Here is a 17615-nt window from a genome sequence, read left to right as displayed (position 1 = left end):
CTGATGGGCCAGGCCCCGGAGCCAGGCGTGGGCTGTGTGGAGCTGGACAGGTACCTGTGCCCTGGGTCTGGGCATTTCTCGCCAGGGACTCAGCCCGTGTTAAAGAGGTGCTTCGTCTAGGCTGGGCAGGTGCAAAAGGAAATGGGATTCAGCCTCTCGAGGCTGGAGTCCAGCAGCCCTAAGGGCTCCCCTGGGCTTTACTACCTGCCAAAGGCACGCCCTTGCGCGGGGTGGGGTGTGGGGGGTGTTCCCCTCTGCTCCGGTGTGTGTGTGGGGGGACCCAAGCGCTGCCCCAAGCTGGTGCCTTCATTTCACAGCTTTCAGGTTTCGGGGGAAAGGGCCGCTCCTTCAGAAGCAGCTTTCTTTGAGCACCCAGCCTGGGTTAGCTCCGCAGGCACCATCCCATCACTTCGCCTTGCTTTCTGTTCAAGTCGTTCTCTGCTCGCTTCCTGCGTGCGCGCTGCCCCCTTCACTAAAGCCCCACTTGGTGGCAGAGGCAGCGTCCGTCTGGCTCCCGCTGGATCCCCAGATCCGAAAACAGCGCTGCCCACAGAAGCTCTTTGGAGAAGGAAGAGCGCCCTCTGAAGCTGCTTCCTCAGGACCTGTGAAATGGGGACGTGGCTACTGTGCAGGCCCGGAGGTTGGGGGGACTTAGAGCCTGGGCTCCCGGAGCGCTGCGCTCCGAGCCCGCCCTCGCCCTAGTGGGGGGCGGGGGGATGGGGGATGGATGGGGGATGGGGGATAGGAGGTGGGGGATGGATGGGGGATGGGGGATGGGAGGTGGGGGATGGATGGGGGATGGGGGATGGGAGGTGGGGGATGGATGGGGGATGGGGGATGGGAGGTGGGGGATGGATGGGGGATGGGGGTGGGGGCGCGGTCAGGGCGCGCCCCCCGCCGTCCGGCCGTCCGCGTGGCCCGCGTCGTGGCCACCGCGGTCGCGGGCCGGTCCCGCGCTCCAGCCGGCGCCCGGGCCCGAGGACGGGCTGCGGGGGTGGAGGGCGCCCGCCGGGCAGGGGCCGCGCCCGCGGACCCGCCGACCCGCCGACCGCCGACCCGCCGCGGCCCCGCTCCTTCCCAGGCGCCCCCGCGCCGCCGGCGCTTTGAAGTCCCAATCCGGCAAATAGAGTCAATCAATTATGAAGGGAACAATCTGGCGGCCCCTCGGGGAGCGGCGGCCGAGCGATCCCGGGGGATTAGGCCGCAAATCGCGCTGAGCCTCCCTAAGTGACAGCGAGAGAATCGCGCGCGGCGGCGGCGGCGGCGGGAGCGGGAGGGAGCGCGGCCGCTAACCCGATTATGCAGATCCGCGGGGGGCGCGGATTAGGCCGCGGGGGCGGCTTCGCCCTAAGCGGCTCGGGGATTTGGGAAAAGTTTACTCGGGCGGAGGGGCGGGGCGGAGGGGGCGGAGGGGGCGGAGGGGGCGGAGGGGGCGGGCCTCCCCCGGCGGGCGGCCGCGCGGCTCCCAGCGGGGCGAGCGGAGGCGGGACGGCGGGGCCGGGCGGGGCCGGGCGGGGCCGGAGCGGGGCGGGGCGGGGCGGGGCGGGGGAGGGGCCGGGCGGGGCCGGGGAGGGGCGTGCGCCGCTCGGACGCACCGCGGCCGCCCCTCTGCAGGCGCAGTACACGCGCGCGCACGCCGAGTCGCGCCCCGCGGCCCCGGGGACCCGAGGCGCACAGCCCCCGCCGCCCCCGCAAGCGCCCAGGACAGTGGAGAACACGCGGAGGCAGGTGCGCCCACGCACCCACGCCCAGCATCACACGTAAGCCAGGCCCGCCGTCGCTCACCCAGGCGTGCAACACACGGGCTCCCGGTCACCCTCACAGACACACAGGCGGACCCTCTACCGCTCACAGACACGCGATCCTACATTCAGATGCGGCGCCTCCTGTGATCCTAGTGGAAGCCCCCCCCCCAGGACTATGACGTCAGCGACACTGTGGCCCGTGCAGAGATGTGGCCAGGTGCACAGCCTCGCAGGACCTCCCCCACCCTTTCCCTCGGAAGGACCCTAAAGACAAGTGCGTGCTAGTGTCCGTGAATATGTGTGTGCTTGAGTGGGAGCCTGCCACGAGAGCCCATATCTCCCGAGTCTGCACTTACTCTTGGGCTTTTGCAATGGGGCCTTCTCAGGGCAGGCGGGCAGGAGGGAGGGAGGTACGGGCTGGGAGTTAGGCTGGTTCCCCTTGACTACTCTGGCTAGTGAGGGGCAGAGGTGCTGGCATTCTCTCTGCAGGCTGGGCGTCCAAGACTTTCCTCACCAGGTCCTCTGGGCCTACTGCTTCCTTGAGGTGCAGTCAGGGAGGCGGTTGCAGAGAGGGTGGTAGCTTCCCCTTCTCCATCTGGGAAAAAGGCACAGCACCCAGCTACAAGCCAACCCCAGGCAAGATGTCAGGAAAGCCCCACTCTCTTTTTATCTGTAAAATGTTCCATATGTGTGATCAGTGTGTGTCCAGGGAATATACGTGCTTTGATGCTCTGTGATGTTCATAGTCTTTGTGTTTGTCTGGGGTACTCTGTCTGCTTTTGGACAATGTGTATTCATGGTCACTGGTTTGTGTATTCCTAGTCTCACACCCCTCACACAATATCACAGCCACACATAATAACTGTAGACACAGAAGGTGCTCGTCCTGCACACACAAAATGACCATGGACATACACTTTAACACACACACACATACACTGAGCTTCTGAGAGAGGCCAATCCTTTGCATGTACAGACAGTAAACACTAAATGGAGTTGCCTTCTCAGTTCTCACAACTGCTGCCTAGGCGGCAGAGGGCAATCGCCATGGCATGGAGGGCACCGCACTCCATGCCCTGGGCAGTGATAGAGTGACCCTGTGGCTGACTCAATCAGCTAATGAGTCTTCAAGCAGAGCACTGGCTGCTGCCCCCACCCCTGTGCTGTAGGCACATGTGTGACTCCGTGCCCATCACACACACCATTGTTATCATTGGGAAGAGCATATGTGTGTGTGGCCGGGCGGGGAGGGGAGAACCTTGCCCTCAGAATCTGGGATCCACCTGGAGGTCTGGGCTGACCCCTGGATCCCGTTCAGTCAAGGGAGAGGGGATTCTGTGGTAGGATGAAGATGTGCTCTGGTATTTCAGGCCCCTGGGGATGGTAGGAGGATATTCCCCTCCCTGGGCCTGAGTCCCTCACTGGCCTTCCCTCCCTGATCCAGCCATTCTGGTCCTGAAACCATTGGAGGAAAGGCTAGAGGACCCTGAAGAAGAAATTCTCCTGAGCATCTCTGACCCACTGGGTAGGACCTGCCAGCAGGCCTGGCACCAAACCCCTGCTGAGGTGCCCAGGTGGGGGTGCATGTGGCAATCAGGCTCAATTTCATGCTCAAGAAGGATTCCTCTGGCTGCCTATGGGGCAGATCCGATTCCTCGGCTGCAGGGAGGGCTTGGTCAGAAATAATCAGCAACCAGGCTGTAGGGATGGGCCTCCTAGGTAGGATCCCACCTCAGGAGTACACAAGGGGGAGGCCTGCCTGTAGGACTAAAGAAAATGAGGATAGGAAAAAGCCTCCCCATCTGGACACACCTAGGGGGCCTCCAGGTGTGGGCTCAGAGGACCTCAGTGGTCCTCACCTGGGCTGGGCCTTCCTTCCCCGCCAGCCTGTCCTGGTCCATATCCTGCTGCATCGCTTAATATATGTGTATTCTTGGATAAGGTACTTAACCTTTGTAGGCCTAGGGCCCAACTTTAAAATGGGGATAAAATAATACCTTCCTCATAGGATACATATAAAGAAAATGTAAGGCATGTAGCAGGGTGGCTGGCCGATAGTAGGTACCCAAGCTGTGAGCACTGTGTTACTACTATTATTTTCAGAAGAGCAGACTGCAGAAGGACTCTAACAGCCAATGGTGTCTTGACATACCACCCCCATCCCCACCCCTGAACCCCAAAACAGGAGGGAGGCTGGGGAGAAGGGACACATGGGGACCACTACAATTCCTCCCTCCCCCACTCAGGCTTATCACCTAGGAGAGCACAGAGGGGATGGGAGCCAGTCTGGGCAGCCTGCCCTGAGGGGAAGGGAGCCTAGCTACCCCCTTCCAGCCCAAGTACACGTTGAGGAGTGGATGGGGAGAGGAGAAGCCAATCTGAAGTGGCTTAGCGGCTCAGTTGTTTCAGGCCAGAAGCCATTACCTTCCCGGAGAGAGAAGCCCATGGCCCATCTGAGGCTAGGGGCAGGGGCTAGTGCAGTACAGATTAGAATGAGACTCCAGCTCCGCCTGAGGCCTCTTTGCTTCCCCCCCTTCCCTTTCTCTGACCAGGTGAAGAGGCCAAGCCCAGCGGGCTCATCTCCAGCCTGGGCATGGGTGGGCAAGTGGTCTCTGCCCACAGCACCACCATAATTGATCGCACCTACTGGGTGCTAGGCCCCCAAGCATCTCCTGTTTACTTTGTGCCTTTGCCACAGCTGGACCCCAGCAGGGGCCTTTTCAAGAAAGTCATCCAATTATCTAGCCTGGGGGGCAAGACTTGGTAGTGGGAATCAGAGGATTTCCATATAGGGGGGTGCTGGGGTGGCTGCCTGCCAGGTGTACACAGCAAGCATGCTGTTTTACGAAGATGCCCTCCTATCTAGGTGGATCGGCATCGCTGGTGATGAAGGCGAGAGCTAAAGCCACCAAGCCACTAAGGCACCACCCTGGGTTCAAGCTCAGGGAAAGCATTTGTCTACCAAATCCCAGGCCCAGAAGCCACTCGAATTCAAGGTGGCGATCTTTTGAGTCACCCCCAACGTGGGTAAAGGGGGGCAGAGGTGAGCTTAAACCCTGGGTTTGGGCTGTGTGCCCATTCTTACCCAGGACTGGGGTTGTATCCAGCAGATTCTTCAACAGCCTGCATCCAGAGCATCCTGGGGAGGACATCTTTTGCCTCTTCAGTAAGAGCCTCCCTCACCTTCGCCAGGTGCTGTGGAGCCTCTGAGTTGGGCCTGAACAGGTGCTCCTCCCAACTGATGCCACTGAGCCTTCTTCTACCTCATGCCCCTCCAGCTCCTATCCCCTGCCTCTGCTGCTCTTGGTCTCTCTGTTTCTATTTCTATCTCACAGGGGCTCCTTGTTTCTGACTCTATCTCTCCATGAGCCTGTGAATCTGTATTTGAGTCTTTGTCTGATTCTGTATCTCTATCTGTATCTGCAGCTCTCTCTCTTTGGCTCTTGCTTGTCTCTCTTTGCCTCTGATTTCCTGTCTCTGAATCCTGGTGTTTCTCAGTCTGTGTCTCTCTATCCCTGTCTCCAGGCTTGTCTTTCACACTGGATGAGGCTCTATATGGCTCCAGGAGATCTTTATGGTCAGGTTCAAAGGTCACTGTAGCTCAAGAGCTGAATGGAGAGGGAAAGCTGGCTTGTTCTGAGGCTGGGAGACAGGGTGTCCTGGATGCTCAGTGTTCCCTCTGGGGGAGTTTTGTCCTCCAGAGTTTGCACTTGTACTTAGTCTGAGTCAGGACAGAGATACTCTGAAAGTTTTCAAAGGCTTAGCCTCCCACTTTAGACTATTTCAAGGGCAGGGCTTTGTCTCTATTCAGACAGGTAGCCAATCTCTCTGTAGGCTCTAGCTTCTCTTTTATGCCATGAGAATCAGTAGAGATGGCTTTTGGAGTAAACACAAAACAAACAAGCAAAACCCAGGTTCAAATTCTGGACCTGCTATGAATACACTCCGTGATAACGGGTAAGTTATTTGATTTCTCCCAGCCAGGGACATTCTCCTCATCAGTGGGGATACGAGCAGTGCCTATCTCTCCATATTATGGTGAAGATAAAGTGAGATCATGACTAATACACTTGACAGAGCCTGATTCAAGAACTGGAAGTCATTTTTATTGGGTTCCCCCATTTGCTTATTGAGCCCAACAGAAGCATAGGCCCATAGGATCTTGCTGAATGAATACAGATTTTCTCGTTGTTCATTTCCCTACTTTCTTTCTGTCTTTCTCTGTCTCAGTGCTTGGACAGGATGGGTCATAAGAGCCACTTGAGCACCCTCTATGTACTCAGCCTTGATCCTGGCTCTGCAGGTGGGGACAGGCTCTGTAAATCATAATGAGATCCAAATGTGGGGTTTGGCCCAGCAAGTTGGGATGGTCGTTGTGAAGTCTTAGGCTCTGAAAATAGTAAGACACTCTGAAAATTACAATGGGATCTGTAACAGCAATAGGCTCAGACATCAGGGAGGGGATGTGCTCTACAGATGGTAATAGGCTCTGTAAACATTGATGAGTTTGGCGTACAATTTCAGGCTCTGCAGATAATGCTAGGCTCTGCAAACAATAATGGGCCTGGTGAATAGGAACAGGTTCTGCAAATGGTAATGGGCTTTGCGGATAGTGATGGGAGTGGCAAGTCATGAAAAAACTGAAGACTAGTTCTTACCTATAGAGAACAAGGGGGAACCTGTGGATCCCTAAAGAGCAAGACTCTGTCTCAGTACCACGGACAGCAAGATCCACCCGCTTCCAGGCTCCACTAGACTCATCTGTCCATTGTTTTCATTGTGTGTTGATGTGTGTTAGGTCAGGGATGGAGGTGGGGGGTGTCCTGGAGAAGAAATGGGACAAGGAGAGGAATGAGTCTGTGTCTCCACCCTCAAGCCTTCTAGTAGGCTGAGAAGACAGACTTCTAAGATGCCAAATGGAGGGGATTGTGTCTGTATTGACAGATCTGCTCTCAGCCAAGCTATTTGTGAGGTAGAAGATGTCTTTCCACATTAGAGGCTCTCAGAATGCTAAAAGGGTGTTTAAACCATACTGGGCCTCCTGGGGAAACTGAGAAGTCAGCTTTGCAAAGCACGTCTTGCCGGCTCCAGCTGACCTTAAATTCTGGCTGGTACCTGAATAGCTTTGTAGCAATTTAAATTTCTCTGTCTGTCTTTTCCAGGTCTGGCCATATTAACAGATCTGTATGTCAGGGAACATTCATACCTCTCGGAGCACAGGGCCTAGGGAAGGCAAAAGCAAGACTCTGTTCTGGGTAGGCTGTGAGTAACCATGCTGAGGAACCAGTAGGGGTTGAGACTGGCATGGGACGATGACCATGCAGGTGAGACAGCCATGGAGATGGCAGTGGTGGTAATGTGCTAATAGAGGTGGGGAGAGAGTACGGGGTGTTGATAATGGTGGAGGTGACAGGGAAGTGATGGCGATGGCCAAAAGGTGGCAGTACTGTAGGCAAGGAAGTAAGCCCCAGTGGGAGGTAGCTTGGTAGAGAAGCTAAGAATTTGGCCTGCGTTTGACTTCTGGTTCTGACATTTGCTAGCTGTGTGACTATAGGCAAGTTAATTACCTTTTCTCTGCCTCAGTTTCCTTATCTATAAGATAGAGAAAATAATAATCCCTACTTCATCAAGGGCTGAATGAGTTAACATGCAAAATACTACCCCTCCAAAACACACACACCATGTAAAATACTTAGAGCAGGGACACCTGGGTGGTTCAGTTGGTTAAACATCTGGCTTCGGCTCAGGTCAGGGTCCTGGGATCCAGCCCCATGTCAGGCTCCCTGCTTCTCTCTCTTCCTCTACCCCTTCTCCCCATTCATGTGCTCTCTCTTGCTCTGCTCTCTCCCTCAAATAAATAAATGAAATCTTAAAAATAAAATAAAATAAAATAAAATACTTAGAGCAGCGCCTGGCACGGGGTGAGTACTATGTCAGTGACAGCTGCCGTTGCTCTTAAGGAAGGGGGGGCAGTAATGATGAGGACGGAGATGGTGGCAGTGATGTTGATAATGGTGAGGGCACGGATGGTAAAAGCAACCCTGCAGTTTATGGAGTGCTGACCACGTGCCCTGCTATTGGAAGCACTTTGCATGTAGTAACTTGAACCCTCTTAACCCTATGAAGTGGCTAATAACCCCATTTAAAAGGTGATAAAACACCTTTAGGCACAGAAGTGTTGAAATACCTGATGGAAGGTACACAGCTGGTAATTGGAGGAGCTCCAGAGCTATGCCCTTGACTCCTTGCTGGCTGGAGACCCTGGCAGACTTGGGGATAGCAAGGGAAGGATGGTGATGGAGGGAGCTCAGCATTGGTAATGGTGACAACAGAAGTGATGACAGCCCAGCGGAGGCCGGGAGGGGGGGGGAGGTGCAGGTGGGGGGGACAGTGAGGTCCTGCTCCAAGAACACCCCCTGGCCAAGCTCCCAGCAGGGCTCAGGGCTCCCAGGCAGCGAGGTGGGATAGGAACCCACAGTTTCGGCCGCTGAGAGGAGAAGGGGTGGGCTGGGGCTTTCCATTTCTCCACGGTCCCATCCTTCTGGGACTTGGCCTCCTTGGATCCGGATCTGGGAACTACCCAGCCCTCGCTACCTACCCCTCCAGCAGCACTAATGGCAGGGGCGAGCCACCCAGCCCATCCTAGAACTCTCCCGTTTGCGGCTGCGGGGGGGGGGGGGGGGGGAGCCTTAATAGAGACTCGGCCTCTGCGCTGCCGCTCTCCGCCCGCCATCCCGTCCCTATTATCAGCACCATCAGCGCCGGCAAATGACACTCTCGGAATCTTGACTCCAATCTGATGCGTGGTCCCCGGGGCCGCGGAGAGGCGCAGGCCAGCCAGGCTGGGGGGCTGGGGAGGGGCTGCGCGGTAATAGGATGTGGCTGAGGATGGTCTATTAGCAGCACAGCTGATGAGCCCCCTTCCCGGCCCCTGGGCCTCCCCACCCCTGCTTAGCCAGGCACCAAAGAAGCCTGGGGGGGCGGGGGGGGGCGAGGCGGGAGGCTGCTGGGGGTTTGGCTGGGCCATCTTTAAGCCTGGACACCAGGCTCCCTTGGGAGCTTGTGGGTGGGGAAAGGGAAGTTGGAGAAATGAGGCCACTCAGACAGTGTCTTAGACCATGTGTCTGGGGAGGAGAAGAGTTAGTCTGAAGGTGGATGATCTTTCCCTTTCAACCTAGGAGTGTCTCAGGGCCCAGGGTTTGGAAGGAGCCTCAAGAAGCATCCCATCCAGCCTTCCTTCTGCAGAATCTTCTTGAACTCTCCCAGGCATGGTAAGCTCAGCATCTCCCCAGCCACCTTGTTGCTTTAGTGCTCCCTTATTTGGGATCCTGATTGGCTTTTCTTGGTACCTGAGGTCCCCTAAGAAGCACTCACCTCACGACCAAGACAGGTGAGGTGAGGTTTCACGGGATTTGGGGACAGAAGATCTGTATCAAGTCTGCTCACCTGGTCCTCACCCCTCTCCATGGCCATAGATCTTCTGGCCTTTGTGTGTGTGTGTGTGTGTGTGTGTGTGTGTGTGTGTGTGTGTGTGTGTGAAGGTTCTAAGAGGCTGGGAGCCGGATGGCTAGACCCATTCCTGGGCCCCTGAGAGGCAGGGGAGGTAGTGGGCAGAACCCTGGGAGGGTGCAGGACACCCAAGTCCTAGTCTGGCTTGTCTGCCAGGTGACCATGGGGGAGTTACACTTGCTCACCCAGCCTCCTCCCCCATCTCCACCTCCAAGGGCCCTTCCTGACAACGGGAAATAATGAACCTGGCTTTTCTCAGGGGGCTGGGCAGATAAATGCTTTGGGAGGCAGAAATCATGAATTTGGCACTGAACAATCTGAGAGTAGGGTCTAACTAATACCCCCTCCACCCGCACATACACAGCACTAAGCAGGTGGAGGAAGATGAGGCTAAGAGCAGAAAGTGAACTTGCCCCCTCGCTTCCTTGGCCTAGCTGTCAGTGTGGGGTGCACCACGAAGGGGTCTTTTCTGCCCTGAGGGTACCTGGCAGGCTAGAACCCTGAGCACCCCTGCCTCTATCCCAGCTGGACAGGGCTCCCTCTGGGCTTTGAAATGGGATAGAGAGGCTGAACCCAGCTGAACAAGGATCCCTGGGCCCAGCAGAGGCAGAGGAGTGGGAAGGAGAGGAGCCCAGGTCCTGGCTCACAACCACAGGTCCTCCCCTCCCCCCAGGCCTGGGCTTCCGACCACAGCACTGAGCTCAATCTGTTCTGCCCAGTGCCCCTGCCATGCCCCACAATCCAGAGGCCACAGACATCCCGGCTGTTTGCCTCTGCTGCGTGCCTGCCCTCAGTGCCCCAGCAGGGGCCTGGCCATCAGTCACAGGGCTGGCTGGACACACGGTTGGATGTGGCCCAGCAGATGGCAGGCGGCAGGGGGCACTTGACTCCTGCTCATGAGCTCTTGGTGGCCTCTTTTCACTCTGCATCTTTCCTGCCCCCTTTGCTCTTCCCCAGCTCACCTGTGTCCTCACCTGTACATTGCTCTCCTTTTCTCATCACCTGTGCTCATCTCACCTGTCTTCTCACCTGTGCCCCTCTGATCTGCTCCCCTCTCTCCTCCCTCCTCAGACTCCTCTCCCTGCCCCTCCTCCCCAGTCAGTCACCTCCTCTCTTTGCCATTCTCCTGTTAGTCTCCCTCAGCCCCTTAGGGACCCAAGAGCCAAGATTCAGCCTATGGAACTCCATCTCCCTAACAACTGCTCCTACCTTAGCCAGGCTATTGCCTTCTCCAGGTGTCTGCCAGTGGGAAATTGGGAGCCCAAGCAGGACACGTTTTTTTTGACTCAACCAAGGGCATCCAGAGGTGGGAGGTGAGAGGAAGAGGCCTTGGGTGATTGGGGCCTGGCAGGGAGCTACCAAAGGATCCTGGCTGGGGAGCCCTGGGGAGAGGGCGCAGTTCTGGAGGTCAGACAGCAGGGGGCGCCCAATCCTTGCTCTAGTCTCAGAACCCACCGCTGGAGTCACTCAGAGCTAGAATGATCCAAAGACCTAAGTGTTGAGTACACTGTGGGTGGGAACCCTCAGAAAGGGGCCAGCTTTGTCCTGGTCTGAAGTTGGCCTTGTATTGTTAGCTTTTTAAAGAAACTTGCCTGTTTCTCAGAATAACTACTCTATTTGAAATCCTGCAAGGATTGAACTTGGGGCCTCAGACCTCTGGGGAGAGGGAGGAGGAAGAGCTGCTGGCATTTCTTGGAGAGGGTCATCTCCCTGCCCTCCAGCCGCCTTAGGAGCACTTTCCTCTCATCTACAGGCAGTGTCCTCCCTCCCTGGACTTCACCCCTACATCAGCTGGGGAGGCAGTAAGCGCACCTCAGGCCCACGGTTTCCCCAACGGACCTGTCTGGTGCTCAGCGGTGCAGAAGCGAGGGAGGGGCTGGGTGGGTAGACCATCCCTGTGTGGCAGTGTGGCTGTGTCTGTGACATTTTAATATATAATGTGTGCATGTGAGTGCACAGGTGTGTGTGGGAGAGAGAGAGAGGAGAGAGAGAGAGAGAGAGAGAGAGAGAGTGAGAAGCACACCAAGGTTCCTTAGGTTCTTTGCTCAGTGAAACCTCTGCCAGGTGCTGCGGTGCATCCCCCCCCCCCCGCCACTCCTTCATGAATGGCCTGAATCTGGGTGTGGGGTCAAAGCAAGTGTGAGTGACATTGACTCCAGCTGCAAGGAGAGGCCTCTTGGGACCTGCACCACCATCCTCTTTGTCCTCACTACCTAAAAGCCCACATAAGTTTAGGAGGGAAGGCCCAGCCTCAGGACTTGAATAATATCATAATAATTATGGCTCTGGGTGGGACAGCATGAAGGGCCTAGAAATGGCTTGGAGAGGACCCAGGCATCTAGAGACAGGGGGTGCCAGAGCAGACTTCGTGAAGGGGGCTCAGCCTGATGGCGAGGGGTCTTTTAGACAGCCCTGCGAGCTGGCAGGCAGGAGGGGTGGGCTGGCATAGTCATTTCAGGACCCAGAGACACCTTTCTAGGCCTCCCATTATGCTGGGAACTGGAACTGAGCTCCTCGGTGTAACACCCCCTCCGCCCTAAGCAGGCCATGGGAGGTTGGTAAATATCGTAATCAGATTAGTGGAGTGGAGGCGGCTGAGACTACGGTGGGAAAATGCTTCGGGCTGGCTAGGCCCCCACCCCTCTCCTGGGAATGCAGCCCTCTTGCCCTGCCCTGTCCCTCCGCGAGGGTCCCAAAGTAACCCTGGCTCTTCAGTGGCCTCTGCTGGCCCCAGGTGATCCCACCTGGCACCTGGCTCTCCCTGGATCTGGTGGAGATTTCGGAGTCCTCGGGGAGAGATGGAGCAGCAGAGAGCCCGGCCCTGCTGACAGCCCCTGCCCCAGGGAAGCTGGTCCTCTGGGTCGCTCCCTCAGCTAGCAGGGCCCCTGCCCTTTCCTCTGGCCACCACGACGATGTGCTTACCTGTGAGCCTGGGCTGAGGCCAGGATCCCAGGGTGGTCTTGGCTGGAGGGGGTGTCTGGTGGGAGGCGCAGGGGTTCATCAAGGTTGAGTCAGAGTCACTTCCCTCTTCAGTCTTCTCCATGGCCAAGCTGAGGACTGGTCAGACGGAGTGGAATGGGGCAGAGAGCCAGGCACACCGGGGAAATGGCAGGGGCATCAGGTCAGACAGGGGGTTGGGCAGGGCTGGGAGATCTCCGAGGCAGGAGTGGGGTCTCAAGGCAGGAGTGGGGTCTCGGGGGAAGAGAGCCGGGGGAAGAGAGCTAGAGGGACCTGAGGCTGGGGAGTTAGGAGCTGGGGAGGAGAGGTGGAGACATTGGGAGTCCAGGAGGCATTAGGGGACAGGGGATTGGGAGATAAAGGATTCGAGCCTGGGATGCTGAGAAATGGGATACTGAGAGACTTGGACGCTAAAGTCAAGGAGCCACGTGTTGAGGGACCAGGGTTCCAAGACCTGAAAAGAGGGTAAGGTGTTTGGGGCTGAGGGACAACCCAGTGGAGCTGAGCTGGGACAGAAAAATAGAGGAGCACACTGTCACTGAGAGGGAGAGGAGTCCCCAGGTGGACAGGAGGAAGTGCCGAAGGTCCCGGGCCAGGCCTTCCACATCCCCCCATGGCCAAGCTGGGGCCACTGGGGCAGTGGCGGGCCTTTCCTTTTCGGGCTGTCAGAGCGGGTTAGGCTCCGGGAATTGGTTCCCTGGATCATCTCCTGGGAGCCAGCCCCTCCTGGCAGCTTTGTTTGGCGAAAGCGCAGGGATTAGTGGGGCTGCCCCCACACCACCTCCCAGCCGCCAGCTCCTGGCGCTTTCATCCCTGAAGGTCGCTAAAGCCGCAGTGCTTTGAGATTAGGCCCCACAAAGGAGCCCCTTGTGCTCCAGCCAAGCCTGGGGGGCAGGGAGGGGAGGGGGTCCCAAGAACTCGGCCTAGACTGGCCCCTGAGACAAATCCTTCCCTTCCTCCCTGGAGCATCACGGAGGGTTCCCCTGGCCAAAGGCCGAAGACCCCTCCCATCTCTGCCCCCAGCTCAGAGACTGTCTCCAGTGGACCCTGGCAAGGGGACATTCAGGCTAGTTAGAGGTGACCCCCCCCCCGGCCTCATCAGCTCTGCCAGCATGTCAGCATCCACCTGTGGTCATCTCAGGCTAGAGGTGAAGGGGGTGGAGGGCAAGGAGGGGTGGGGGTACCCAGGGTAAAGGTCAGAGTGAGTCTAGGACCACAGACTGAAAAAGGGCATCTGTCTAACCTGCCATACAGCAGATGGGGAGACCAGCCAGGGCTGGGGAGAGAAAGGGGCTTGTCCTGGGTCATTCCAAGTCGCCGGCAGAGCTGAGGCAGAGATGAGGTGAGCTCTCTCTTTTACCTGGTGTCTGAGCCCAGGTCAGGGGTCAGCAGGTGTTCCTCTGCACTGCTTTGTGCCTCTTGCACAGAACAGAGTGATATTTTTAAAATGTGGGGTCCCGCATAAAGTTGCCAGCCATTCATTTTGCCATATGAGGTCCCTGAAGGAAAGTTACCAACTGTTCTCAGCCTCGTTTCATAAAAGAAAGGATATCGGAACATCAAAAAAGTTGAAAAGACATCATATCAGAATGGAGAGGATAGAGCTTCATATTGAATAGGTGTAGCTTTTTGCACAATTTCCTCTAAAATTTTTACAATTTTACTTTTCTCTTGTTGTTTGGGCAAACCATCTTAGGACTCCTGGACCAGGTGCACATGGAGAGGGTACCTGCCCCAAGGGGCTGGGGTGTGTCCGGGACCCAGGCCTGCCTACCTCTCAGTGCCAGGGGCAGGTGGGGGCGCTAGTTGTTTCATGTCTCACCCTGGGGAGGTGGAGCCAAGGGCAAGTGGGACTGGGCTGCTTCTCTGTGCGGTGAGAGCAGGCTTCACCTTGTCCCCCTCATCACCAAGGAGACCTAGGAAGAGGAGGGGGAGGGAGCAGGCCTGACCACGGGTCGATAGAAGAAAATTTCTTCCTGTCTTCTTGCTCATAAAATGTTTGTGGCCAACATATTGCACAACATTCCCAGAGAGGCCACAAAAGGCAGAGCTGGGCTGGCAGGGTCAAATGGAGCTCATGGAGTCCAGCCTGTCTGCTTAGCCCTCCACAGGCCTGCCTGACGGGATCGGGACAGGGCGGGGCCCAGGGGCACTGGGGCGCTGGTGGTGGCTATATGGGCTTAGCTTGAGGAACATCAAAGATGCTCGATAAATTCCTTGTGAGAAAGTGTCTACAGGGAGGGATCTGCCAATGAGAGGTAGGAACTGATGGTATCAGCTGAAACTCATGTGGGATTTATAACATACCAGGTACTGTGCTAACTGTGAACTCATGTAACCCTAGGAGGTAAGTGCTATTATTTCCCCCATTTTACATATAAGAACACTGAGGCACAGAGGTTGGGTGACTTGCCCACAGTCACACAGCTAGTCTGGCTCCATGGCCATGCTTGGAATTACTGTACAATTATACTGTTGTACTGTGGCCCTGAGCAAGTGTTACCTCTGTGTGTCCACCATCACCTGGCCATGCCTTCCTCACCTCGGGATGCTCCATGGTTTTCCTGGGGTTTGTTTGGAAGCATCAAGAGATGCTTGCCATTTTGCAGACACTGGGTAGAGTGGAAGCATCCTCTTGCTTAGTTGTGGTAGTTTAAGAAATATGTCCACAGGGATGCCCAGCGGTTGAGAGTTCGCCTTTGGTTCTGGGTGTGATCCTGGAGTCCCGGGATCGAGTCCCACACCGAGCTCCCTGCATGGAGCCTGCTTCTCCCTCTGCCTGTGTCTCTGCCTCTCTCTCTCTTTCTCTCTCTCTCTCTCTCTGTGTGTGTGTGTTTCTCATGAATAAATAAATAAAATCTTTTTAAAAAAAGAAATAATGTTCCCAGATTCTTTGATACTTCTTCCTTTGAGTGGTGGAGGTTCACTGTCCTCTCCTTGAGTGTGGGTTGGACTCAGTGACTTGCTTACCAAGACAAGAACATAGCGGAAGTGATGGGATGTCACTTTTGAGATTAGGTATAAAAGATTACAGCCTCTATTTTGACCTCTCTCGCTCTCTCATATTCCAGCCACCATTTAAGAAGAAAGAAGTCCAGGCTACCTTGCTGAAGAGCCTGCATGGAGGAGAACTGAGGCACCGCAGCTGACAGCCAGCACCAAATGCCAGCCATGCCAAGAAGCACTCTTGGAAGAGATCCTCCAGCCCCAGTCAAGACTTCAGAGGGTGTAGCCCAACCAATACAACTGCCATCCACAAGAGATCCCCAGGCCAGAACCAGCTAAACTGCTCCTGGATTCCTGCCCCTCAGAAACTGTGATATAATATAGGTGTCCTTCGCTTTATTGAGCTTTGCTTTATTTTAGTTTGTCGATGCTCTGTTCTTTTTATGAATTGAAGGATTGTGGCAACCCTGCATCAAGCAAGTCTATCAATGCCATTTTTTTCAACAGCATTTGCTCACTTCATGTCTGTGGCACATTTTGGTAATTCTTACAAGATTCCAAATCTTTTTGTTATTATTATATTTCTTAGCGTGTTCTGTGATCAGTGAGTGTGACCTGCTGAAAGCTCAGATGATCATTGGCATTTTTTAGCAATAAAGTATTTTTAATAAGGATATGTACATTGTTTTTTATTTTTTAAAGATTTTATTTATTTATTCATGACGAGAGAGAGAGAGAGAGAGAGAGAGAGAGAGAGAGAGAGAGAGGCAGAGACACAGGCAGAGGGAGAAGCAGGCTCCATGCAGGGAGCCCGATGTGGGACTTGATCCCAGGTCTCCAGGATCACACTCCGGGCTGAAGGCGGCGCTAAACCGCTGGGCCACCGGAGCTGCCCTATTTTTATGTTTTTAGAAGATTTTATTTATTTATAAATAATCACACAGAGAGAGGCAGAGACATAGGCAGAGGGAGAAGCAGGCTCCCCTCAGGGAACCTGAGATGCGGACTTGATCCCAGGACCCTGGGATCATGCCCTGAACCAAAGGCTCAACTACTGAGCCACCCAGGTGTCCTTGTACATTGTTTTTTAGATATAATGCTATTACTCACTTAACAGACTACAGTATAGTAAAAACATAACTTTTATATGCACCAGGAAACCCAAAATTCATTTGACTTGCTTCATTGAGATATTTGTTCTATTGTGATGGTCTGGAACTGAACTTGCAAAATATCCCTGAGGTGTGCCTGTAAATTGTTTGTTTTAAGCCACCTAAGTTTAGGAGTCCTCTGTTATACAACGACGGAGAACTGATACATTTGGCCAATCTCATGGTCTGGAATCTCCCCATTAGATCTTCACCTATGGTTGGGTTAAGTCCCTGTCTCCTCCATGTCTCCCCCCACCCCCAATCCTGAGATAAGTAACAACTGCTAATGCCGATTTGCTGAATCAGTTAATGGTCCCAGGATGGTTAGGTGATGCCATTCTGGAAATGGCATGTGGCCACTTAATCATTCTGAACCCACCCAGGCCGGGGGTGGTCACCAATGAGTAGTTTTGACAGAATTATGTGACTTTACAGCTTTCTCATACAGTGGCTTCCAGACCCCCCAGCCTCACCCCCCACTTTAGTTGACAGCAAAGGTCCAGGGCAGTCATGGGGATGAGGCCCTGGGGAGAGCTGGATTGACTGGAGTCGGGCCCAGATTCCACAGATCCCATCTCGGGCTCTGACACTCCTGGCCTCTTTCCATTCCTTGCCCAGTAGTGGCCATAGCTGCATTCATGAGACCCACTGCCCCCCTTCAGCATCTTCCAACCTCTTTTCAGAGTCCCCATTCTTGGCTGGCCACCGACCCTGAGTCACCAGCTAGTGTGATGTGATCGTGCACATCTCAGGGCCATGGTGCACATATGTGAGTGTAAGATGTGAGGTGGGAAACATTTGTATGTAGACGTATGCACTGGTGGCTTTCGTGAAGCATATGCATTTGTGCACATGTGCATTTGATTTGGGTTTCTGGGTGGAAAGGAATGTGTATGCTCTTGTACTTCTGTGCGTACCTGGGAGAGTGTGTGTATATATACCTGAGGATCCGAGGATCTGCACGATGGCTTTATAGGGGCCTGTGCGCTTCAGTCAGTGTGTCTGTGTTTACTGCAACTGGGATGTGTGCAACTGGGATGTGTGGCTGTGTGTCTGGCTTTCCCGGGCCAGGTACGAGCACTATAAGCGCCTGGACTGCGGTCCTTAAAGGGTTAAGGGAAACAGGAGCCGCCATAACTCTTAATCATAGCTTTGCAAGCTTAGCCAGTGCCCCTGTTGAAAAATGTTTCAAAAAGCAAAATAAATGATCTTTTAGTTACAGAAGTATTGATTTTGCCCACATCTAGTAATAAAGAGCAAGTCACCTGTAGCTAAAACTCTTGTAAAATATATTTTATACTCTAAT

At 55.0% G+C, this 17615-nt stretch overlaps 1 protein-coding gene across 1 annotated transcript in view; it reads left to right on the top strand.

Moving 5' to 3' along the window:
* Nucleotides 1-15832, top strand: part of LOC129520659 (fatty-acid amide hydrolase 1-like) — a 52614-nt gene extending 36782 nt beyond the window's left edge. Inside the window, exons 21-22 of the transcript XR_008666648.1 lie at nt 8924-9016; nt 15284-15832. The gene's annotated coding sequence lies outside the window, so the exon portion shown is untranslated. The remainder of the gene's footprint in view (nt 1-8923; nt 9017-15283) is intronic.
* The last annotated feature ends 1783 nt before the right edge of the window (nt 15833-17615 follow it).

This window comes from Nyctereutes procyonoides, unplaced genomic scaffold, assembly GCF_905146905.1.
Source record: "Nyctereutes procyonoides isolate TBG_1078 unplaced genomic scaffold, NYPRO_anot_genome, whole genome shotgun sequence".
NCBI classification, from domain to species: domain Eukaryota; kingdom Metazoa; phylum Chordata; class Mammalia; order Carnivora; family Canidae; genus Nyctereutes; species Nyctereutes procyonoides.
Note: the sequence above shows the minus strand (reverse complement) of the source record. Positions and strands in the feature narration are given on the sequence as shown.